This window comes from Cyprinodon tularosa, unplaced genomic scaffold (genome assembly GCF_016077235.1).
Source record: "Cyprinodon tularosa strain WSP-4 unplaced genomic scaffold, ASM1607723v1 ctg745, whole genome shotgun sequence".
Taxonomy (NCBI): Eukaryota; Metazoa; Chordata; class Actinopteri; order Cyprinodontiformes; family Cyprinodontidae; genus Cyprinodon; species Cyprinodon tularosa.
This window is the reverse complement of record NW_024039502.1, coordinates 300,001-308,105: the sequence shown is the minus strand read 5'-3', so window position 1 is coordinate 308,105 and position 8,105 is coordinate 300,001.

The window sequence follows — 8,105 nt, the reverse complement described above, 5'->3', positions numbered from 1 at the left end:
CATCCGCCGCCTGTGCACAGGAGCAGACAGGTGCTTATCGGAGGCCTTTTAAGATGAGCTTTGGATCCCGATAGGCATTCGTGGAGGTGTGGTTCAAAGCTGATTGGCTGGTGGATGTATGAAAAACAGAGAATTTCTTCAGTTGAACTTCCGCCTAGGCTCCATATGCTGGGACTCCTGTAGAAAACACAGGTCAACTCTTAATGATGCTCACCAGAAGGACATTATTAGCGAGTCTGCAGTTTATCCCTGGGGATTTAAACATAGGTAGAATACGCGCTATGGGGTTTTAGGGTTGTTCTTCAAGGGGAGGGTGGGATGTGTGTCATGGGTTTGTACTTTTTCCATCACGTGTCTTTTTTCTGTTTGTTAGTACATGTAGCCTGCCAATTTTGTTTTTGTCTTTATGATGGGCCTCAATTCTATTGTAGGTGAGACTGTCAGGTTTATAAGTTGGAATGTGAAAGGGTTGAATGGTCCAGTGAAGCGGGCAAGAATTTTAAATCTGCACATTTAAAATTGTTAAAATGTGAAATAGTTTTTTGCAAGAAACTCATTTATTGGGTAAAGATCATCTCAGATTAAGAAAAACATGGGTGGGTCAGTCATTTCATTCAAAGTTTGATCATAATTCTAGAGGGGTGGCTATCTTGGTACATAAAAAATTCCCTTTAACCCAACTAAGGTAATAGAGGACAAACAAGGGTGTTTTGTTTTTTTTGGTCATAGAAGTAACTTTATATTTTAAACCTGTTGTACTAGTGAATTGTTAAATATGGAAGTTAGGTCCCCCTGAAAGCGGCTGCGCCTCAGAACTTCCCTATCGGTTATTTTCCTGGGAGCAAGTTATTTACTACTCTTAACTCAAACTGGGTAAAACCATATAAAAAATTACTATAAAACAGGAGTAAAAAAGTAACAGTGTTTATTCCAGGTCAGGTCGTTACAAGACAGAGAAATTGCTTGGAGTTGGCACAGCTGTGGCCTCAAAAAAGGTCAGCGATTGTCCGGCAAACATAGAGCTAAGATTAAGCCCTGAACAAGGTCATTCCCTCCTTCTTATACCCCATGAATCCATGTGTTGCATCAGGTGGATGCTTAACTGTCCGTATCAGAAACTAAAACGCCATCCATGCCTTGACCTTTATGCATCTTGCCTCTATGCCCCAGGATTACACATAGCTCTACTTTATCAGTCAGGCTCCAAGATGTACCCATATCCTGTGTATTTTTAAAGACACAAAGGCTGTCCTTAGATGGCCTCTGTACACAGTGACATCCATCATGTGAAGGAACGCCTTCTACTCTTTCTAATCTGGCTAACAGAATAACAATGCACATGATGTATAAAGAATAAACCTAACAGAATCTATATGTGACTAATTGGGATGATGAGAGATTTATAGACAGACTGATAGCATCCATTCCAAATCTAAATTCCCATCATTTCATTTTTGGAGGAGATTTGAACTGCACTATCCAAGATTGAGTTCTCCCTCTAAAATGGCAAAAAAAAAACTTTCACTGTTCATGGCTCAGGTAGGCTGTACTGATCTATGCCGTTTTTGTTTCCCCCTGAGTAACACATACCTGCATCAGAGCGCTACCTGTTTGATCTGTGGACGGTGTTCCATCCTTGCAAAAAAAACTAGCAGCAGTAGTGGAGTTTGGAGATGCAATCCACTTCTTAAATCCATCTTTGCTCTCCTCCAATCTGTCCAGAAGTTCTGCAATCACAGTTTTTCTGTCCCTCCCAGCTTGGTGTTTCACCTGCATATTTATTTTGCCTTCCCTGGAAATGCCTTTCCAAATGATTCTTTTTATTTTTTGACAACCTCTCATTACAAAGCAAAAATGCTGACGATCCTTCCGCATTGATAATGAAAGCAAAAGATTTGATCTATTCTTTGAATCCTCTTTTCTCATCAGCTATCTTTCTTTTTTCCCTCTGGAATCCATGGTCCGAGACACACCTGCAGCTTTGTTTACCTGGCAGCGTGCCACGCTGGTCGCAAGTTATGACCACTGATCTCTATGGCTATGACGCAAATTATTGTTCAAATTTTTTTTATTATACAGATGTTTACAGCATTGGAAAACATGATTAATTTTTAATGACGCCCTGCACACCATATTAAAACAAACAAAAAATCAATTTTCATACATTTTTGAAAAAGCCGCAAGGGGGTGCTAAAGAGCTGCATGTGGCTCCGGAGTGGCGGGTTGCTGACCCCCGGTCTATGGCGACAGCGGGCCGCTGTGACAGCAATTCCCACAATGCGTTGCGAGGAGAGCTTTCTGGGATATATCTGCCTCTTCTGAGGCCTTTCTTCTCATGCATTTCGTAGACTCTTTTTCTCTTATGACCCCCTGCTATTTTCAAAGAACCATGGTGAGGCAAGCTTTAATCACAGTCTGAAACCATAGCTCACCACAGATATACACCTGAAAGTGTGCATGCACATAAAAAGATAGATAATGTAAACATATCATCAGAATGATTGACAATTAAGGAGGAGCACAGGGGCAGATCTAGAAAAATATTTATGGGGTGGCGAGAGGGGGGCAGGAATTTTTCAGGGGTGGCAACATATGGCATTTGTTTACACTGAATTTAATCACAGTTATCACAGTTTGGTGAGAATAGTATGTACAGTAAGTGTTTCATGTGAAACAGTTTGTATTAGAAATACATCTTACAATGTGATCTCTCCTAATAGGAGATAGAAGAATGATAACACTACTTCTAGAGGGGCATTATCACAGGAAAGGTATTAAGGTAAGACACAGGTGCTGAGTCGCAGATGTGTGAGACTGACTGTCAGAGAGGCAGCTTTGCAGCATTTACACAAGAAGAAACTATAGAAAGAAAAAGTTACCCATCAGAGATCTATGGACTGAGTTGTACTAAAGTGAGCATTACTACACAGTAGAAATAAATGGGTCAAGGCACCCAAACAAAGTACCGGACATCTATGTATTGTTTACTCTGATCACACATTTACCCCATTTGTTCCTCAGTAACTTGACATACAGCAGGTAAGGCAACATGAAAGGGACATTTTATGCATGTAAATATGCTGTAGATAGAGCTGCTGTATCAACAAATCAACAAAAAGGCAGGTAGTGTATGTTACATCAAAATCTCCACAAATCTGAAAAGAAGCAACATAAAAATAAATTTTGCTTCCAGTCTGAAAAAGTACAAAACATTTTGTGAGTAGGTTCATACAGGTGATTTCTGGATAGTTTCACACTATATATACAAAAAAAGAAGCAACAACACTGCTTCATATTAAGCAGGATTTACACCAGTATCACATTTTTAACTTTACTTTTAACACTTTTGGTTTTATTAAAGGAAATATCAGATTTTCTCAGGTGCCAAAACAAAATGTAACAGCTCTGTAAAGGCTCGCCAGAGAGCATAACGTAAAGTTGACGTGACTATAACAGCTGAATGCGGTGATTTCCATGTTGCTCGGCAAAACGCTTCACAAATTTATTTAGATCCAATGCCTTTGTGCATTTTGATTTGAGTACAACCAAACTTGATAGTCTCTTTTCTGTCATAGTTGACCACAAATATGTTGTTATGAGCCTGAGACGTCAGGCCTAACATCATAGTTAGAGAAATAACGTTCTGCAACCTGATTTTTATCATCTCAAAATGAGCATTACAGCTATGTTAGCAACATTGTGCTTTCATTATGATTTATTTTCTCTATAGATGGTTACTCAGTTTTTACCTGTTTCATCCTGTGTCTTCTCTCCCCATGACCCCGGGCTCCCTCGCTTTGCCCCATTCGGTTTCAAAACTAATCAGTCTCAGTCGCTCTCACGTCATCTCGTGCTGCATTCACTGCAGTCCGACATTGGAAATTAGCAGTTGTAATTCTCAAATTATCCATAATTTATAAGCCTCACCATCCCTACCGCCAACTGGGGTGGCAGCAGGGGTGGCAAGGTTGTCATTTAGGGTGGCATTTGCCACCCTATGCCACCCCAGTAAGTAAGATTAGACAACGAGTATCAATACTTTACTCAAGTACTACTGTTGAGTTCTTCGTCCCCCACTGGACATATACAGTGGAGATTATTTTACTCCAGAGGTCTGAATAGGGGTGTACATGGATGTAAAACTGAATAACAATTGGGAAAAAAAACACCTCTCTCATTCGGATTGAAATTTCTTTCTAAATTCAGAATTATTGCACAATATTTAAAGTAGAAACACTTAGAAAGCGTACAGTAAGCTTTAGAACTCGCTCCTTTGCCTCATTAAATGCAGCTTTGACTGAACTCACCTTTAGGTGAGCATGAAACTATTTTATTGCACAAAAAACGTGCTTTGTTTTTCGCCTGCGCATTCACGACGCTACGGAAGCCGGCAGACCAAACCAGATGAAAGTGCGCATTCAGCGTCTGCTCTTCCAATAATGCAAGCGTAGAAGAAGAAATGTGCTGTTTACCTGTGCAAAGAAAGAAACAACGAAAGAAAAATGTCTGAGGACTTCAGTGTTGAGGAAGAGCATGAGTTCTTTGCCGAGCTGAATGCGCACTTTCATCTGGTTTGGTCTGCCGCGGTTTCCGTAGCGTTGTGAACTCGCAGGCGCGCTTTCAGGAAATCCTATACACTACTGTTTATGCTCTAAAACCATTCTAAATGACTTCGTTTCGAGTAAATTCTGGATGCTACCCACTCAGGACACTTGGAATACATTGGACGAGCAGTATGGAGGAATATTGACACGTTTTTTGTGGACTTTTATGGACCTTTCTGCCTCGGGCACCACAGACCTCCATTATTTGAATGTCAGCAGACAGCAAGAAGCCTCCCAGATCTTCAGATGCATTTGAGATATCAAAAAAGTACTCCAGAGTGTTGTTCAGCATGGGGGTGAGTAGAAAATGAAGGCTAATCATGTTTTGGGTGTACTATTCCTTTAATGTCTTAGTTCCCAATGTGGGGTTTAATTGCAAGGGATGTGGTAGAAATAAACTAAATAAATGGCCCATTTAGAGCTAATTATTATTTTTGTATTTATAAATTTCTGAAATTAAAATTTTAAGCTCTATTTAACAGTGAAATGAACATTTACTGGTAGATATAAAATAAACTTACAATTTCATGGTAGTCTTGTGATTTAAAGGATATTGTAGGTTTTTTTTCTTAGTCAACAGCAAAATAGCAGGTGAGGACCAGCAAAATGTCCCCCTTTACAACAATCAGTCCTCAATGTGATGGTGAAGCCAGAAAAATGGTCCTCAGGCTGGTGCAGAGACAGGAGAACACAATTATACACACATTTGTCTTATATATAAACGTTTGTCTCAATGTATTTTTGTATGTATAGGATCTTTTACAGTATTATTTTTTATCTTAACACTAACCAAACCCCTAGCATTGTTTATGTTTTTTTGTTGAGTTGTTTTAGCTCACAGATTGATGTTCTTATAGATTACATCTACTTAAACTTAAAGTCAACATTTCAGATGGCCTCACTTAGTTTTTCATGTTAATTTCAGACACTGTGGACATCCAAAAGCAGAACTCCTGTGAGGAACCGGGACATCCAGGAAGGTGAGGAGCTTCCCAGTCCCCACCTGAGGACGGCACAGAGAAAGACTGGAACTGAAAACACACGGAGTAAGACTTTATTAACACGACAAACCCACAACTCAAGCTTCCCAGGCCTGATCAAAAGCTAACAGTCATTGAAACACAGACAGACTAAGATTATGATGAAAACAACATCCTGCCCCAGATTTCAACTTGGTGTCGAAAAAATTCTGTAGATTAATCTGTCTTATTTTTTTACAAGGAAAGCTGGTTGAACATGGAAGCAGTTTTCTAGCAGTCGGATCACATCGGAACAGAGTCCATCCACACGTGTTTGGAGGTATGTTGCTTGTTGTTTGACTAGAGAGACATCACATGCAGACAGACTCTGAGGACACTTTGCTTTCATTGATAAAGGAGCTGAAGAAGAGGATGAAGCACACAGACCGCTAAGGAGGAGAGACATGGCTCCTATATTTCTCTTTAACATTCTGGAGTCCTGGAGTAAAACAACATTGACGACCCCGCAGCTAAACCAACAGTCTGCTCCACCCAGTAGAAGAAGGTAACGTACCTTTATTGCTTCCAGATGTTCATCAGTATTAGTGAAGATACTAAAAACAGATCCAGAACAAACAGATACAAATGCTACAACCATCCCATTAGGAGTTGTAACCTTTAATCTTTATCTTTCCATCATGAATGGATGTTCAACTCTATTAACCAAACCTTTACCAGAATCAGAAGTTCTGACTTTTCCATTAGACCACAGATAAACAGTTAAGAAGCAGCTTCTGATCCAATATGGAAGAATTTCCCCCTGGTTGATCTCTGAAGGTTTTTTTTTTTTAGAACGTATTAAAGCAGAGAAACGACCGACTGAAGACTTGCAGCATTTCCAGGCATTTTCTCCAAGCATCCATTGTCTTCAGTTATTATGTCTGTTAAAGGGGAACGCCGTTTTTTTTCAAGTGGCCCCTTGATTTTCTGGTTCTGGTTCTGAGAAATTATAGATCTGAAATTTAAATCTTGATGTTATCAAGCCTTTATTTCTGTTAATTAGGATAATTTTCTGCTTATAGTGAATAAACTTCAAAGATTGATGATTATGTTACCAAATCAGCCAATGAAACCTTATTTTTTCCGATAAAGAAATATATCTAATAGATTGAAACTATTTCTAATTTGGTTGTCAGTAATATTTTTTACTGACAGTTTAAAATGTCTTTTAATCTGAACTAAACCTAATGTCATAGTTCCCAAAGTGGGGGTGTGTGCCCCCTAGTGGGAGCACAGTTTAATTGCAGGGGATGTGGTAGAATTAACTAAATAAAAGGACCATTTAGAGCTAGTTATTTTTTGTATTGATAACTTTCTGAAAATAAAATTCTAAGCCCTATTTAACAGTGAAATAAACATTTAGATTTAAAATAAACTTTCAATTTCATGGTAGTCTTGTAATTTAAAGGATATTGTAGTTTTTTTGTTCTAAACTTAGTTGTCAGCAAGATAGCATGTGAGGACCAGCAAAATGTCCCCCTTTACAACAATCAGTCCTCAATTTGATGGTGAAGTCAGAAAAGTGGTCCTCAGGCTGATGCAGAGACAGGAGAACACAATCATATACACATTTGTCTTATATATAAACGTTTGTCTCAATGTATTTTTGTATGTATAGGATCCTTTACAATAGTATTTTTTTATCTTAACACTAACCAAACCACTAGCATTGTTTATGTTTTTTTGTTGAGTTGTTTTAGCTCACAGATTAATGTTCTTATTGATTAAAGTGGAACAGCGTTTTTTTTACATTGGGCCCTTGATTTTACGTTATTACATCATGGTCTACCCATATGAGTTTTGTGTCATTTGGAGCCGTTCTGAAGATATTCTGTTAGGTTATATCCAAGTAACGTCTTCCTATGGGCAACGAGTTGAAGGCACAAACTAAACTATTCATAACTTATCATTTATGGTACGCCAGCATTCATAACATGTGGGCGAATCACTGTCCCCCAGACAGCCGCGGTTATATTTTTTATATTTATCTCTTTTAAAAACAAGGCGGAGTGTGTATGACGTCATCCGCGCGCACTGGCTACCATTCATTCATCCTGTCCGCTGAACTGCTGCTAATTTTACTCACATGCCTGGAAGATGTCTAGTGCTGCTACCACAGATGATCTTGCTCTGGAAATGGAATTGAAAGATTCAGATTAGCTAGCGGAATGAATATAAGGGGTAGAGCGTAGCCGCCTGTGGCCCGGACTGCCTGTCACAACTCCAGTCCGACGTGCGGATGACGTCATACACGTACCGCTTTGTTTTTAAAAGATATAAATATAAAAAATATAACCGCGGATTTCTGGGGGAAAGTGATTAGCCTACATGTTATGAATGCTGGCGTACCATACAGAATAAATTATGAACAGTTTAGTTTGTGCCTTCAAGTCGACTGCCCATAGGAAGATGTTACTTGGATATAACCTAACAGAATATCTTCAGAAGGACTCCAAATGACACAAAACTCATATGCGTGAGT